The sequence below is a fragment of the Phoca vitulina genome, unplaced genomic scaffold, assembly GCF_004348235.1.
Source record: "Phoca vitulina isolate PV1807 unplaced genomic scaffold, GSC_HSeal_1.0 scaffold4, whole genome shotgun sequence".
In the NCBI taxonomy this organism is placed as follows: Eukaryota; Metazoa; Chordata; class Mammalia; order Carnivora; family Phocidae; genus Phoca; species Phoca vitulina.
This window is the reverse complement of record NW_022589707.1, coordinates 18,507,539-18,522,601: the sequence shown is the minus strand read 5'-3', so window position 1 is coordinate 18,522,601 and position 15,063 is coordinate 18,507,539. Positions and strand designations below refer to the sequence as shown.

Sequence of the window (15,063 nt, the reverse complement as noted above, 5' to 3'; positions counted from 1 at the left end):
TATAAAACCATCCTTTAGTTCAGAAAATTGTTCTTTACTCACCTATGCATCTTTTTAGGTTGCAAAAACATAATAAGTTTTATTATGCACGTATCATTTTATATGAGCATAAAAAATGAAAAAAGTTATATAAATTTAAATTTTCTATTTTGACTTTTACTTTGAGTGCATAAAAATAACATTCCTTGAAATAATAGATTATATAATTATATCCTGAATATCTAACAATATCAATTAAGTTTTAACATGATTTAGAAAGAGACTAGTGTTGAAAACAAATCTGATTCTTCATCACTAGTGATATGGAAGATTATTTTACTTGTTTGTAGGCAAACATGTTTTATGTAAGCAAAATGTGTTTATTTTAATAAAAATTAGAAAAAAGAGTCAAGTGCTTGCTTTAGCAGCACATATACTAAAAAATTGGAACAACGCAGAGAAGATCCTGCACAAGGATGACACGCAAATTCATGAAGCATTCCATGTTTTAAAAAAAGAAAAAGTCAAATTTTATATACATGATGTCATAGCTACTATTATTTGGGTTCAAATATAAGTTTTGGAAAAGGCGTTGACTTAAAATAATACTAAATAGTAGCAAAAATGGCACACAGATAGGATTAAAATCTTGCAAGTGATATGTGAATAACTGATATTGGAGAAACATGGATGTAGTCCATTCCCTCTGCAATATTATAAAAGAAACTGAGGTCCAGAGAGATTAGATGATTCACACAATTTGACAAAACTCTTAAGTACCAGAGCAAGTAGGAACACCTGCCTCCTAGTACCCGTACCTTCTGCTATGCTAGGATAAACCACCTCCGCTCTACCACCCCCGCGATAATTACATTAATCGGGATAGAATTGACTGTACAAATTATGAGTGCACTCATATAACTAACTCTTTAAAGATAATTTTAGACAATGCTTAAAGCCATCAACTCAAAACAAAACTGCCCAGAGGTACATAGGTACATACCCTAGCACTTTCTAAAAACAAAAGGAATAACGCATTGTCTTAAATCACCTACTTGGTTTTTTGTTTTGTTTTGTTTTGTTTTTATTCCAGGTGCCCATTTTTGTGGATGCACCTTTTTTTTTTTTAAGGTTTTATTTATTTATTTGACAGAGAGAAACACAGCGAGAGAGGAAACACAAGCGGGGGGAGTGGGAGAGGGAGAAGCAGGCTTTCCACGGAGCAGGGACTCCAATGCGGGCTCCATCCCAGGACCCTGGGATCATGACCTGAGCCTAAGCAGGTGCTTAACGACTGAGCCACCCAGGCACCCCACCTAGGTAGTTTTTTGTTATGAGAGTGAGTGTTCATTTTTCACTCAATTTTGACAAAATTGTTCTTATATTAATTTTCTTACTAAATTAAAGTTTTGTTGTTTTTTTTGAAGATTTTATTTATTTATTTGACAGAGAGAGACACAGCGAGAGAGGGAACACAAGCAGGGGGAGTGGGAGAGGGAGAAGCAGGCTTCCCACCGAGCAGGGAGCCCGATGCGGGGCTCGATCCCAGGACCTCATGACCTGAGCTGAAGGCAGACACTTAACAACTGAGCCACCCAGGCACCCCTAAATTAAAGTTTTAAATAAACATTTATTTAAAATCTGACTTCCCATCTTTTTACCTCTTTTGTTCTGGTACCTCTGTATGACATTCCATACATAAATATTTCAAATAATGGTCAATTTGAATATACTTTACATACACTTATTCTTGAAATGTATTGCTTAAGCCTAGTGATTTTGGTTGTGCTTACATTATTGATAGGTATTCTCCCTAAAGCGAATGCAAAGCTAAAAATTCAATAGGTGGTTGATAGCATTTGTCCTGTATTTTCTATTAAACGTTTCCCCATGGATCCTAGAGAAATTCTTTATAAGATAATTTAAAAGTATTTTGCTCTTTGTATTCTCTTCTGGAGGATTTATAATGATCTATACTTTCATTAAGATTCTCTCAGGTTGTACAAGACTTTTACATAACCATAAGTTTTGATAATTCATTCCCATATAGTAGAAATTAGTGTTAAATGTCAAAGAGGGTACTTCTTATGTTCTCTAAGGATTTTAATGGTTTTCTGTCTCACATTTAGGTCTTTAATCCATTTCAAATTGATTTTTGTGTATGGTATAAGAAAGTGGTGCAGTTTCATTCCTCTGCATGTTGCTGTCCAGTTTTCCCAACACCATTTTTTGAAGAGACTGTCTTTTTTCCATTGAATATTCTTTCCTGCTTTGCAGAAGATTAGTTGACCATATAGTTGTGGGTCCATTTCTGGGTTTTCTAGTCTATTCCATTGATCTATGTGTCTGTTTTTGTGCCAGTACCATACTGTTTTGATCACTACAGCTTTGTAATATAACCTGAAGTCCAGAATTATGATGCCTCCAGTTCTGCTTTTCTTTTTCTTTTTTTTTTTTTTTTAAAGATTTTATTTATTTATTTGAGAGAGAGAGAACGAGAGACAGAGAGCATGAGAGGGAGGAGGGTCAGAGGGAGAAGCAGACTCCCTGCCGAGCAGGGAGCCTGATGTGGGACTCGATCCCGGGACTCCAGGACCATGACCTGAGCCGAAGGCAGTCACTTAACCAACTGAGCCACCCAGGCGCCCTCTGCTTTTCTTTTTCAAGATTGCTTTGGCTAATCCGGGTTTTTGTGGTAATATACATATTTTAGGATTATTTGTTCTAGTTCTGTGAAAAATGTTGATGGTATTTTGATAGGAATCACATTAAATACGTAGATTGCTTTGGGTAATATAGACATTTTAACAATATTTGTTCTTCTAATACATGGGCATGGAATGTCTTTCCATTTTTTTTATATCATCTTCAATTTCTTTCATCAGTGTTTTATAGTTTTCAGAGTACAGATCTTTTGGTTAGGCTTATTCCTTGGTTACTTAAAGTTTTTTGGTGCAATTGTAAATGGGATTGATTCCTTGATTTCTCTTTCTGCTGCTTCATTATCATTGATGGGAATACAAAGTGAATACAAAGTTTGAAAAACAGTTTTCCAGCATCTTGTGAAGTTAAACGTATACTTAAAGATGACCCGGAAATTCCATTTGTAAGTGTTTACTGAAGCGAAAAGAAAAATTTCTTCACACACACAGTTTCTGTGAATGGTTATAGGATAGCACTTCAGCTTAGGAATGGATAAACACACAGTGATGGGAGTATGACTCAGCAATAACAAGGGATGCACTGATGTCGTACCAACAACCTGGTTGAATTTCAAATGCACCATGTTAAGTGAAAGAAGCCAGCCTCAAAGACTGGGTTTTAATAAATTTAATAATTTTAACACATAGGTTTATTATGAGGATGAAAATGACATCACAGATGTGAAAGTGCCTAAAGTGAAGCCGGTACTCAATGGAGTTACTAAAATAGTATTAGGATAATGAAGCTCTCCCATTGTCTGGATCTAGATCCATTAAATACAAAGAACTCCAATGTTTCAACAAATATGATAGTCTCATACTACATGGCAACCAATAATTAGTGTTTTGATGGAATCACCTACTGTTTATTCAGTAGTACCAACTATGTGAACTATGTAGAACTACAAAGGAAATGAAGAGTGGCAGTATATTTTAGGCTTAGACTAAAACTAACTTAAAAGGATCTGATTTTTTATTGCAAAGAAGTCTTGCTTTGTGTTCCCACAAAATCTGGCATATAATGTTTTAGAATATTTTGCATTCTGTTCAGAAAGAAATGTCTTATATTCTTACTTGCTACGTGGAAATTTGAACAATATACTAAGTGATTCGTCATTAAATAAATGAATTGGACATTAATTTAAATTTGTACCTGCACTGTGTGGTGGCCTTTAAATCTTGATATTTATATCAGTGTCTGCGTTTGTGAAGCCATTCTACCCTGCCCTGCTTAAAGAGAAACTTAAAATGGCCTTTGAGTCTGTTATTCTGAACTTGCTACAAGAAAACATTTTTGTTACTATCCTGAAGCAGAAGCCTGCATTTCACAACACACCATGTGGTCTTCCACTGAGCTAACTACCATGTGATTCTTGCACTGAGTTTAATATTGAACAAGTAAAATGTATTACAGCTGAAATATCAAGTGGGATAATGTAACCAAAGTAACATCTAGATTTCTCCAGATATTTTAAAGTTAGCTTAAATCTCATAGTGATATAATCTTATAACTCTAAGGCTTTTCATTATTGTTCTAAACCAAAATATTCCATACATGTAATAACTGTATTTAGCAGTTTCATAGGATACAGGTTCAATGTATAAAATCTATTGTATTTCTATATTCTAGCAACAATTTAGAAAATGAATTTTTTTAAAAAGTACCATATAAATAACATTAAAATGGAAAACTTTTAAAGGGATAACTAACAAAATTTGTGCCAGACTTGTTCAATAAAATATACAAAATATTTCTGCGAGAAATTTTAAAGGTATAAATAAATGGAAATATAAAAAAAAATAGATCAAAGACTCAGTATTGTTAAGCTGATAGTTCTTCCCAAAGTTAACTATAGATTCATCAAATCCTAATTAAAATCACTTTTTTTTTGTAGACATTCACAAACTAAGACTTTATATGTAAATACAATGGACCTAAAATGGACCAGATAATTGTGAAAAACAACAACAAAATTGGAAAATTTACATTATATGATTTTAAGACTTACTACAAAACTACAGTAATCAAGACAATGTGTATGATGTAAAGAAAACATTTAGATCAATGAAACAGAAGAAAGAATCCGTGTGTGTGTGTGTGTGTATAATCTCCAATTGATTTTCAACAAAGATGCTAAGGCAATTGAATAGGTAAAGAATTGTCTTTGAGAAAAACAGTGGTGAAGTAACTGGATATCCATAGGCAAAAATACTAAACCTTGTCACATGGTGTTAAAAATTTAACTCCAAATAGATTAAAGACTACAAAGGAGCAAGAAAAACAACACAACTTCTTGAAGAGGACATTGGAACAAATCTAAATGGCTTTGGGTGAGCAAATATTTCTTAAGTAGGATACAAAAAAGTAAATTAGATTTCATCAAAATTTAAACTGGTGTTCTCCAAAGACATCTTAGGAAAAAGAAACAGCAAATCATAGATGGAAAAAGCATTTGCAAACTATATATCCAGTGAAGGACTTACATCCAAGGTATATAAATAACCCTTACAATTTAATGAGAATTCAAGGAGTCAAATAAAAAATGTTGCTTTAAAGAGATACTTCACCAGAGAATATATAGAAATGGCAAATAAACACATAAAAAGACACTCAATGTCCTTAATTATCAGGGAAACACAAATTTCAAATATATACACCAGGAAGGCTAAAATTCAAAGACTAACAAAATTAAGTGTTGGAAAAGGATATGGTGCAATTAAAGCTCTCAAACATTTTATATTCTAACTAGAATATAAAAAGTACAGTCACTTTGGAAAAGATTTTTGGAATTTCTTGTAATCTTAAACATTCATTTACCATATGTTCCAGAAATTCCACTGTTAGGTTTTTAACCCAGAGGGAAAATATATTTTCACACAAAGATGTGTGCATGAATGTTTGTGGAACCCTTAATCTTAATAGCCAAAAACTAGGAAGAACTCAACTACCCATCATCTAAAATATGTGTAATTAAGTTATGATATATCTAAACAATAGAACATTATTCAGCAATAAAAAAAAAAAACCTATTGATGGATGCAACAACAGGGATGAATTTCAAAAACATTCTAAGTGAAAGAGCTCAGATGCCAAGACTGCAAACTCTATGATTCCATTTATATGAACTTCTAAAAAAGGGCAAAACCATGGGATACAGAGCGGATTAGTGTTTGCTAAGGTGGATGGCTGGAGGAGGCGTTATGGCAGAGTGATGACAGAATTTCTGGGGGGTGATAGAAATGTTCTGTGTCATGATTGTGATATTGATTACACAGCAGTACCCATTTGGCAAAATTATATGGCTAAAATTGATAGATTTTAGTTCTGTAAATTATGTCTTAAAAAAGCTGAGGAAAAGAACACAAAAAATTATCAAAGACCCAAAATTACTTTTGTTTCATGGCTTATATCTACCGATATTTAGTGCATTATAAGTTAATACTGTAAAAACTTTAAAATATGTATTAATTTATTTTAAAAAAAAACTCCTGTAAACTTAAAAATAGTCTATAAATTAAAAATATGATGGGGCACCTGGGTGGCTCAGTCTGTTAAGAGTCCAATTCGTGATAACCCTTCAGGTCGTGATCTCAGGGTTGTGAGATCAAGCCCTGCACTGATGGTGCTTCACGCTTAGCCCAGAGTCGTTACCTCTCCCTCTGCCCTTCCCCCCTCCACCCCTCACCCCTGTGCGCTCTCTCTCTCTCTCTCTCAATAAATAAATAAATAAATAAAATATGTTAAATACAGTTTTTATGAAAATAGATTTTAAAATATTTTACTATCTTTCAAAAAGTAAATCCATTACATATTTTATAACAAAAACTTTATTTTCAAAACAAAATTAACTCCCTGAGAAGAATAGCATTGTGTTATATTTTAATGTCTGGCCTAATAGGAGACAGCTGGATTCTCATATCCACTTCTGTATTTAATTTGTTGTGATATATTTTTTTAAAGATTTATTTATTTATCTCAGAGAGAGAGGGACCAGGAGTGGGAGTGGCAGAAGGAGAGGGAAGGAGAACCTCAAGCAGACTCTGCACTGAGCTCAGAGCCTGCCTCACATGGTTCCATCTCAGGACTCTGAGATTACGCCCTGAGCCGAAAACAAGTGTTAGCCGCTTAACGGACTGTACCACCAAGGTGCCCTCTGTGGTGATATATTTATTAAGAAAATCTAGTTTCACACACATATATTTTGAATAGGGAGGAAGATTTCATAGCTTTTTCAAGTGGTAGTTTCTTAAAAATGAGTTGCAGTGTGGAATATAGAACCCTATAAATCCTTTTTCTACTGTTGCATTGCATCTTAAATGGATATATAACCCATGCATGCAATATCAAACATTAGCTAAGATATGAAGCAATAGGATCTAGTAAGCATTGCTGCTGGGAGAAAAAAGTGATATACACACAATGGAAACAATTCGACATTATCTTTTAAAGCTGAACAGGTATAGATTTTTTTTTTTTTAAGATTTTATTTATTTGTCAGAGAGGCAGCGAGAGAAGAGCACAAGCAGGGGGGAGGGGCAGTCAGAGGGAGAAGCAGGCTCCCCGCTGAGCCAGGACCCAGATGCGGGGCTCAATCCCAGGACTCTGGGATCATGACCTGAGCCAAAGGCAGACGCTTAACCGACTGAGCCACCCAGGTGTCCCAAGTTAGAGATCTTTTAAAAATGTCCACATCTATTCCCAAACAGACAGGTATGAAAATATTCCTAACAGTATTATTTGTAATACCAAGATACTGCAAACCTTCCAAATGTTCATCAGAGAATAATGTACAAATAAATTATAGCATAATCCCACAATAGAATATAATTATACAGCACTGACGAAGACTGAACAAAAGCTACATTCAACAACATATATGAATTTTAGAAAAGTACTGTTGACTGAACAAAAATTGCTTAAAAATGTACATTGTATAAATGAGACTTAAAAACAGGGAAAACTGGATAAAATATTGCTTAGGGATCTATGCATATGTGACAACTGATAATTATAGCAAGTAAATGATAGGGAAAAATTAAAAAGCATTAGTACTTCTGAGGGAAAGGCATGGAGAGGGAATTGGAGAACAGAACATAGTATCTTCAACAAAAGGTAATGTTTTATTTCTAAAGTCAGTGTGTTTTATTATTAATTATCATTACAATTCATAACATATACAACCTGCATGTGTGTTATGCACATTATCTATATATGTGTTATAGGATTCTTTTAATAGGATTTCCAAAGATTTTTGAAGAGAAGACTTTCCATCTTCATAGTCTGCTGAGATTTCATACTGTCATACTTGTTTAAAGTGAGGGATAACATAAAACAGTATCATATAAGATTTCCCTGATAGTATCATCAGAGAAAAATCCATATTTGATCCATGTAGATAATTTCTTTCAAAAATCAACATAATATGCACTATATATATGAGTCATAAGACATTGTACACTACACAATGTCTTATGACTCTTAACATAGTTGAGACTGAATCATTGAACCCACAGTTTTTCTTTCCATTCTTCCATTAATTTCAATTCTAAGCAAACACAAGCAGTGCCTTACATGAAATATGCCCAGAAATTGCACCACAAACATCCATTCTTGTGAAACAAATGGAAATCAGAAGCAAACCAAATAAAATTTCTCATTCTACTCATACTTCTCTCATTTTGGCTTCTGGGTGGTTCTTTTTTAGACCCACACAGATTCATTTAAGGTCTGCTGATGAAATACAGCATTTATTTTCATGACTTTCCCATCAAATTTAACAATCAGGCAGTAACAAGAGACTATATATTTTCATGGCATTCTTTCAGGAAATTGAAATATAATAACTTTGAATTCCGACCTTATTTTCAAGGTCAGATATACAGTTCATGAAAACAGTGTATTTATGGTTCTGTAATAGAATATTTGATGTTATGCAGAAAAAAATTCTCCGTAGGATTTTATAAGGAACTGTCACAGATGTCTTTATTTAATGACATCCATTGTTGGGTATGGAAAGATGTCAAGAAGACTATTATTTGATACACTGCCTCAGTTAAATGGTCACGATTACTAGATGAGCAATATTAGTGATATTCTTTTCTTTTTTTCTTTTTCCGATTATCTAGCCCTTAATTTTAGTTTTTATTGGCTTTGATGACTTTCAGGCTAAAGACAGCTTCGTAAAAGAATTAATGCACTCTATCCTCATTATAAAGGTGCCTTTACGAGTCATACATTTTGATTGTAATAAGTAGGCTCTGTTATGGTAAAGATAATTATCATTGACAAATTAACACATTTAGAAGCCAATAAAGAACCAGTGGTTTTATATAATTACAAATGCTCTAAAAGGAGGAGAATATGTGATCTTTAATTGATAGTACAACTTTTATTTCTGGAGTCTGAATAATAAAATAAAACCAAAAGAATTATAGATTATAATATATTGGGGCTTTTGTCATTTTAAAAGACTTCCTTTTTTTTATATGCCATCAATAGAATAAACTTACTATCTATAATAAATCTGTATTGCTTTTGATGTTTTTTATTATTAAAACAAAGAAGGGATATGTAAAATATCAATTTCATATCAAAACACCATAACTGAAACACTGCATCAGGAAGAATAATATTTTTTCAAGCATAATTAACATATAGTGTTATATTACTTTTAAATGTACAATATAATGATTCAACTATTCTATACATTTTTCAATGTTCATCAAGATAATTGTACTTTTAATCCCCTTTTTATCTGTTTTGCCCACCTCCCTAATTACCTCCCCTCTGGCAACCACTAACTTATTCTCTGTATTTAAGAATATTTTTTTTTTTTGGTCCCTTTTTTTCTTTGTTTGCTCATTTGTTTCTCAAATTCCACATATGAGTGAAATCATATGGTATTTGTCTTCCTGTAACTAACTGACTTATTTCATTTAGCCTTATCCCCTCTGGGTCCATCCATGTTGTTGCAAATGACAAGATTTTTGTTCTTTTTTATGGTTGAGTAGTATTCCGCTATTTATATAAAATATACATATATATTATCCTCCTTTATCCATTCATTTATCGATGGACACTTGGGTTGCTTCCATATTTTGGCTATTGTAAACTTAGAAATGCATGTATCTTTTCAAATTAATGTTTTCATTTTCTTTGGGTCAATACCCAGTAATGAAATTACTGGATCATATGGTAAAGAAGAATACTGTTCCTAATTATGATATTCACAGTTTTATTTTACCTTTGTGGATATAGATAGTAATAACAAGTGATGAATTACCTGTATGTTCTCCATACTCAAAACAGTCATCCAAATATATAAAATGTCTCTAATACTAATACTAATACAAGTGGGAAAGGGACAGAGGGAGAGGGAGAGAGAGAGAATCTTAAGCAGGCTCCATGCCCAGTGTGGAGCCTGACATGGGGTTCAATCTCACGATCAGGTCTGACATCATGACCTGAGCTGAAATCAAGAGTTGGACACTTAAGCAACTGAGCCACCCAGGTGCCCCCTAATACTAATTTTTAAAAGTTACTAAATTTGTGGCCCCTTTGGACCTAATACTCATTGGCCATAACCTAGAAAACTAGGGCGTCTCTTAAAGTCAGGGATGCCCAACTGTATTACATAATTCTGGTTCAAAGAGAAAAGTTCTTATCCACATATATTACAGTACCTCAATTAAGGAAAGTTAAAAAACACAACCACACTTAGATGCTAAAAACCCTAAAATGGTAGAGAATGATGGATCTTCTTTTCATTAGTACAACCAATAATCTCAGTACTTCCAAATTAGGGATGCTTGAAGTATGTTCCTCAGTTCTTCCATGATGTCTGTACAGTTCTTCATAAAAACTGATTTGTAATCCCTAAGCTTGTTGAAATGCTGGATTAAACCCGGGCACTAGTGTTCACCAGTCATATAGATGACAGTTTGGAAATTAGACTACACAAGTTATATCCCAAAGTTACATAAACTAAAATGAGATTGAAAAGTTTGGAGACATCAAGGTTGGAGAAGAAATTGACCCATCCCCAGAAGTTTTAAACTTATGCCTGTTGCAATTATTCTGTTCTAAGTTTAAGTGAAACAGTTGATATCTTCCTCACTGGTACCTCAAAAATGTTATCCAAATAATACATTTCATTTACTAAAAAATATGCATACAATTAAAAATGAACAGTTTGGTTGTGCACTTTTCTAATTGGCATTTCTAATTTGGATAAAATAAGAGGGTAGTGCATATAATGCCAAGTACAAAAGTTTTATCTGAGCTCAAATGAAAAAAGAAAAGTTTTAGAATAAAGACAATAGGAAGATATTTTCCTGGATTTCTAGCTTCTTAATTATAACCTTTATTCCTCACCTTCCCCTCTCCATCCTGACTCTCCACACTTGTCAGGTAACAGACAACCATAAACTTTAAGATTTTCCTGCAAGTACATAATGGGGCACAAAAGTCATGTAAGGCTTAAGAAGGAACCCTCATCTGTGGCTTGAAATAATTCTTACTGGCCAGGGAACACGCTTCACATCAGGCATGCAGTCCCAATGCATACAAAAAGTCATTTTCAAAGTAGCTGAAACTTATTCCTAAATAAATTTATGGAGGCTTGACCTCTGCAGGATAATACTCTCTGACAGGCACAATAAGAAAGGCCGTAAATAAGGAGCATGGCATAGGGAGGAAAAAAAACTTGTCCGGTTCCTCCCTATTTTTTTTTTAATTTTTAAGTTCTATTTAAAAAAAGAAATCAGAATTTTAAATAATGTCAAAAAGTACCTGTTCTGTTAGAAATTTCCTGAACTTGAGGACTTATATGATGCTGTTTCATCTACCCATTTTTGTGCAACTTCTATAAGAGCATAGACTTGGAAGAGCCAAGTGCATCTCACGAAAAAGTAAATAAGGTACATTCTGACTCTATAATATATAATTACAAATAAAAGAGTAAAATCACAGGATAAATAACCATGGATCTAAAAGCCTTGTAAGAAAAGTCATGACAATTACTAAAAATTAAAAAAAAAAAAAAAAACAACGAACAAAACCTGGATCTGCTTGTCTTTTCCACATGAATTAATCAAATTCATCTGATAATTTACCACACCACAGTAAGTTTTTCCGGAGGAGTATATATAAAATTTGGCAAAAAAAAAAAAAATTCTTTATTCCAAGACAGACCTAAAATAAAGTTTAATACATCAGTAGAACACATTTTCCATTGTACTGACTACATTTCCCTTAAGATAATGAACATTTTTGTAGCTTAAATCCAAAGGCTGGGATGAGATCCAGGATGGGAGGTTATAAAAAGGCAAGATGTAGGACAAATGTCTTTGTAGGTTAATATCATGCCAAAATCCTACAGAACTGTCTTCATGGGTTTTTAGTGCATCAGAGCTAGTTCTCCTGAAGCTGACAGAAATCTCTATATCTAATTGTTGTATAATTGTAGAGGAATAATATCACCCTGCTTTGATTTACCAATGGAATTTTTTCCAGCAAACTCTATATCAAGGTTCAGTTGAAACAGCTGTGCAGCTCTTGCATGAACCAAAGACAGACCTTTAAAGGATAGACAAAATTCCATGCTTTTCTAAGCTGCTTTGAAGCAGAAGAGAAGTACTTTCTTTCCACTATGAATAATGTGGGATCCTCACAAGGTCATTTTCAGTAGGACCAAAAATCAAGTTACTGAGGGGTTTTTCCAGTCTTTTTTTATGATAATCAGAAGATAGGACCAAAACTGAGCAGAGAACAGTGGCATCCCCTGTGTTGAAACCACACTCCCTCTGACCACAGCGCCTCTTGTATGAGCCATTCATGAAGCCATGGGCTGTGTGACGCAGACCCTGCGGAGAGGAGCCCTTAGTAAATATGTGTTGAATTATTCTTGGACTTCTTTTTTTTTTCTTAAGCACAGTTGCTGAACTGATCTTTGTCATAAATAAGAATTATTTTTTTAACTACATTTTAAAATTTTGAATAGTATTGAATGACTCCTGATATAAACAATGGAAAAAATTAGCACTCGTATTCCCTACCTAAAGTCTCCAAGCTTCTTGATTTTAATTATATTCATAGTATTAAAATTATGTCTTGATTAAATAAGAACTCAAACAACAAGTTGCACACTTCTCAGGCTTACAAAAATGGATGTAATGGAGCCCTTAAGCTCAAAAAATCTCTTGTGGAAGTGAACAAGAAGATATAGCATAAGATGGCAAGGATTAGATGAGGTAGTGCAGGGCTGGTGAACTTGGAGAATGGGTAAGACTTTCCACCAAGAGATACAGAATGCTGTGCTGTAATGCAAGTAGGACCATGTAATCCTAAGTGTTGATATGAAATGAGAAGATGTCAGTATTATGCTATACTCTTTTTGAGGACTTACCTCCCAACTATGGGATTTCCATCCTTTCTATAAATCTTTTTAAGAAAAATTTATAGGGGCGTCTGGGTGGCTCAGTCGGTTAAGTGTCCAACTCTTGATTTTGGCTCAGGTCATGATCTCAGGGTTGTGAGATTGAGCCCCACATCGGGCTTTGTGCTGGGCAGAGGAGCCTGCTTGGGATTCTCTCTCCTTCTCCCTCTCTCCCTCCCCCACCTCTCCCTCTCTCTAGAAAAAAAAAAAAAAAAGAGGAAGAGGGGGAAGAAAAGGGGAAAAAGAAGAAGAAAGAAAAATTTATAAAGAATTTGGAAACTCATAGGACAGGGTTCAACTGAAGACTGTATTTTGAGTCAGTCCTGTCTACAGATGTAGAATTTATGTCTACTTGCATGGGATTCTTTGGCCAGAAGGACACCTGCGAGGAGAAAGTTCTCTATGTAGCTGGGAGACAGGGAATTAGAACATACGACATGGTGGATGATTTTTTCCACTTCTGTATAGAACAGAGAACCTTCTAGGATTTAATGTGTCAATGAAAGCACCAGAAGCACAGCAGAGGGAAGCCCGGGGAGAAGGAATGCCCACGGAAAGGCAGCAGTGCTCTTTTGTTGAACATCAGTAGTTTCTATTAAAAGGGACCTTGTTCAGAAGAATGTGTGAGAGTACTCAGACATGCTTGTGAGTGGAGATGGAGAAATTCTTCTAGTGGCCAAAGTGCTAGAGTTGAGCTGGTTAGGAGGATGAGCTAAGAAGTCTAAAGGTAAACGTAACCTCATTTGTAACCGCAGGCTAGTGGTATCTGGGGAAATTCACGTTGCTTTAGAGAGATTCAGGTAAAACTTTATTTCTTTCATCATTTTACCCAGGGACTTAATTACATGACTAAAAAATGCAGTTGCCTAAAATGATATCTGAATACCAAAGGGAGTACAAGTGGTCTCACTTCACTAACTCCAGGATGCTGCCAGGAGAACGCTTTCCAGAAATAAATATGTATGGAAGTATCAGCCAAGGAATCAATAAAGTACCTTGAAAATTAATTTTTACTGTTTTTATTATAGGGTGTATAATAAATAACCTTCACAATTCCTTCAATTGGTGGATCTAGATTTTGCAGTTAAAAGGACTTTTATCTCTTATCTCTCTTCAAATTCAGACTTTAGCTACAATAGGTATCATGTTTTCATAGTACAGCCTTCTTTTGGTATTTTATTAAGACAGACTTCAGAGCCATAAAAAATATACAAATTAGGACAACCTGAAAGGTTTTTATTTTACTCAAAAGATATGTTTTGTGAGTAATAAGAAAGTTAATATACTTAGGGAATTCAAATTACCATGTATGTATAGAAGGGGGAATTAACACAAAGTATGATGTAGTATATTCCTCATCAAAAATACAAAACCGGGGTGCCTGGCTAGTTCAGTCAGTAGAGCATGTGACTCTTGATCTCAGGGTTGTGAGTTCAAGCCCCACCCTGGGTGTAGAGATTACTTAAAAATAAAATCTGAAAAAAAATCAAATAGGGGCGTCTGGGTGGCTCAGTCGGTTAAGTGTCTGCCTTCGGCTCAGGTCATGATCCTAGGGTCCTGGGATGGAGCCCCTAGTGGGGCTCCCTGCTCAGCGGGGAGCCTACTTCTCCTTTTCCCTCTGACCCCCCATCCCTGCTCGTGCTCTCTCTCTCTCTCAAATAAATAAATAAAATGTTTAAAAATAAATAAATAATAAAATAAAATCTTAAAAAAAAAATACAACACCCAGTTGTCATCCACAAAACTGGAGCCATACCCAGTGTGGCATTAGTAAGTTTTCCCATCACACTGAGGGATAGGCACAGAATTATTTGCAAGGAATCCAAGGCCACATCTTGGAGCATCCTGGCATTTGAACATCTCTTTGATAATTTGACTGTGAGAGCAGATCTTTAAAACAGCTCAGGTAGTAATAGCAGTTCAAATATACTCTCCCCTACGTTTTC

General features: G+C 34.5%; 1 non-coding gene across 1 annotated transcript; it reads left to right on the top strand.

The window, feature by feature from the left end:
- The first annotated feature begins 391 nt into the window (after positions 1 to 391).
- LOC116631226 lies at positions 392 to 490 on the top strand. The gene has a single exon (XR_004299156.1). It is a non-coding gene; the product is annotated as a U6 spliceosomal RNA (small nuclear RNA).
- Positions 491 to 15,063: the final 14,573 nt, after the last annotated feature.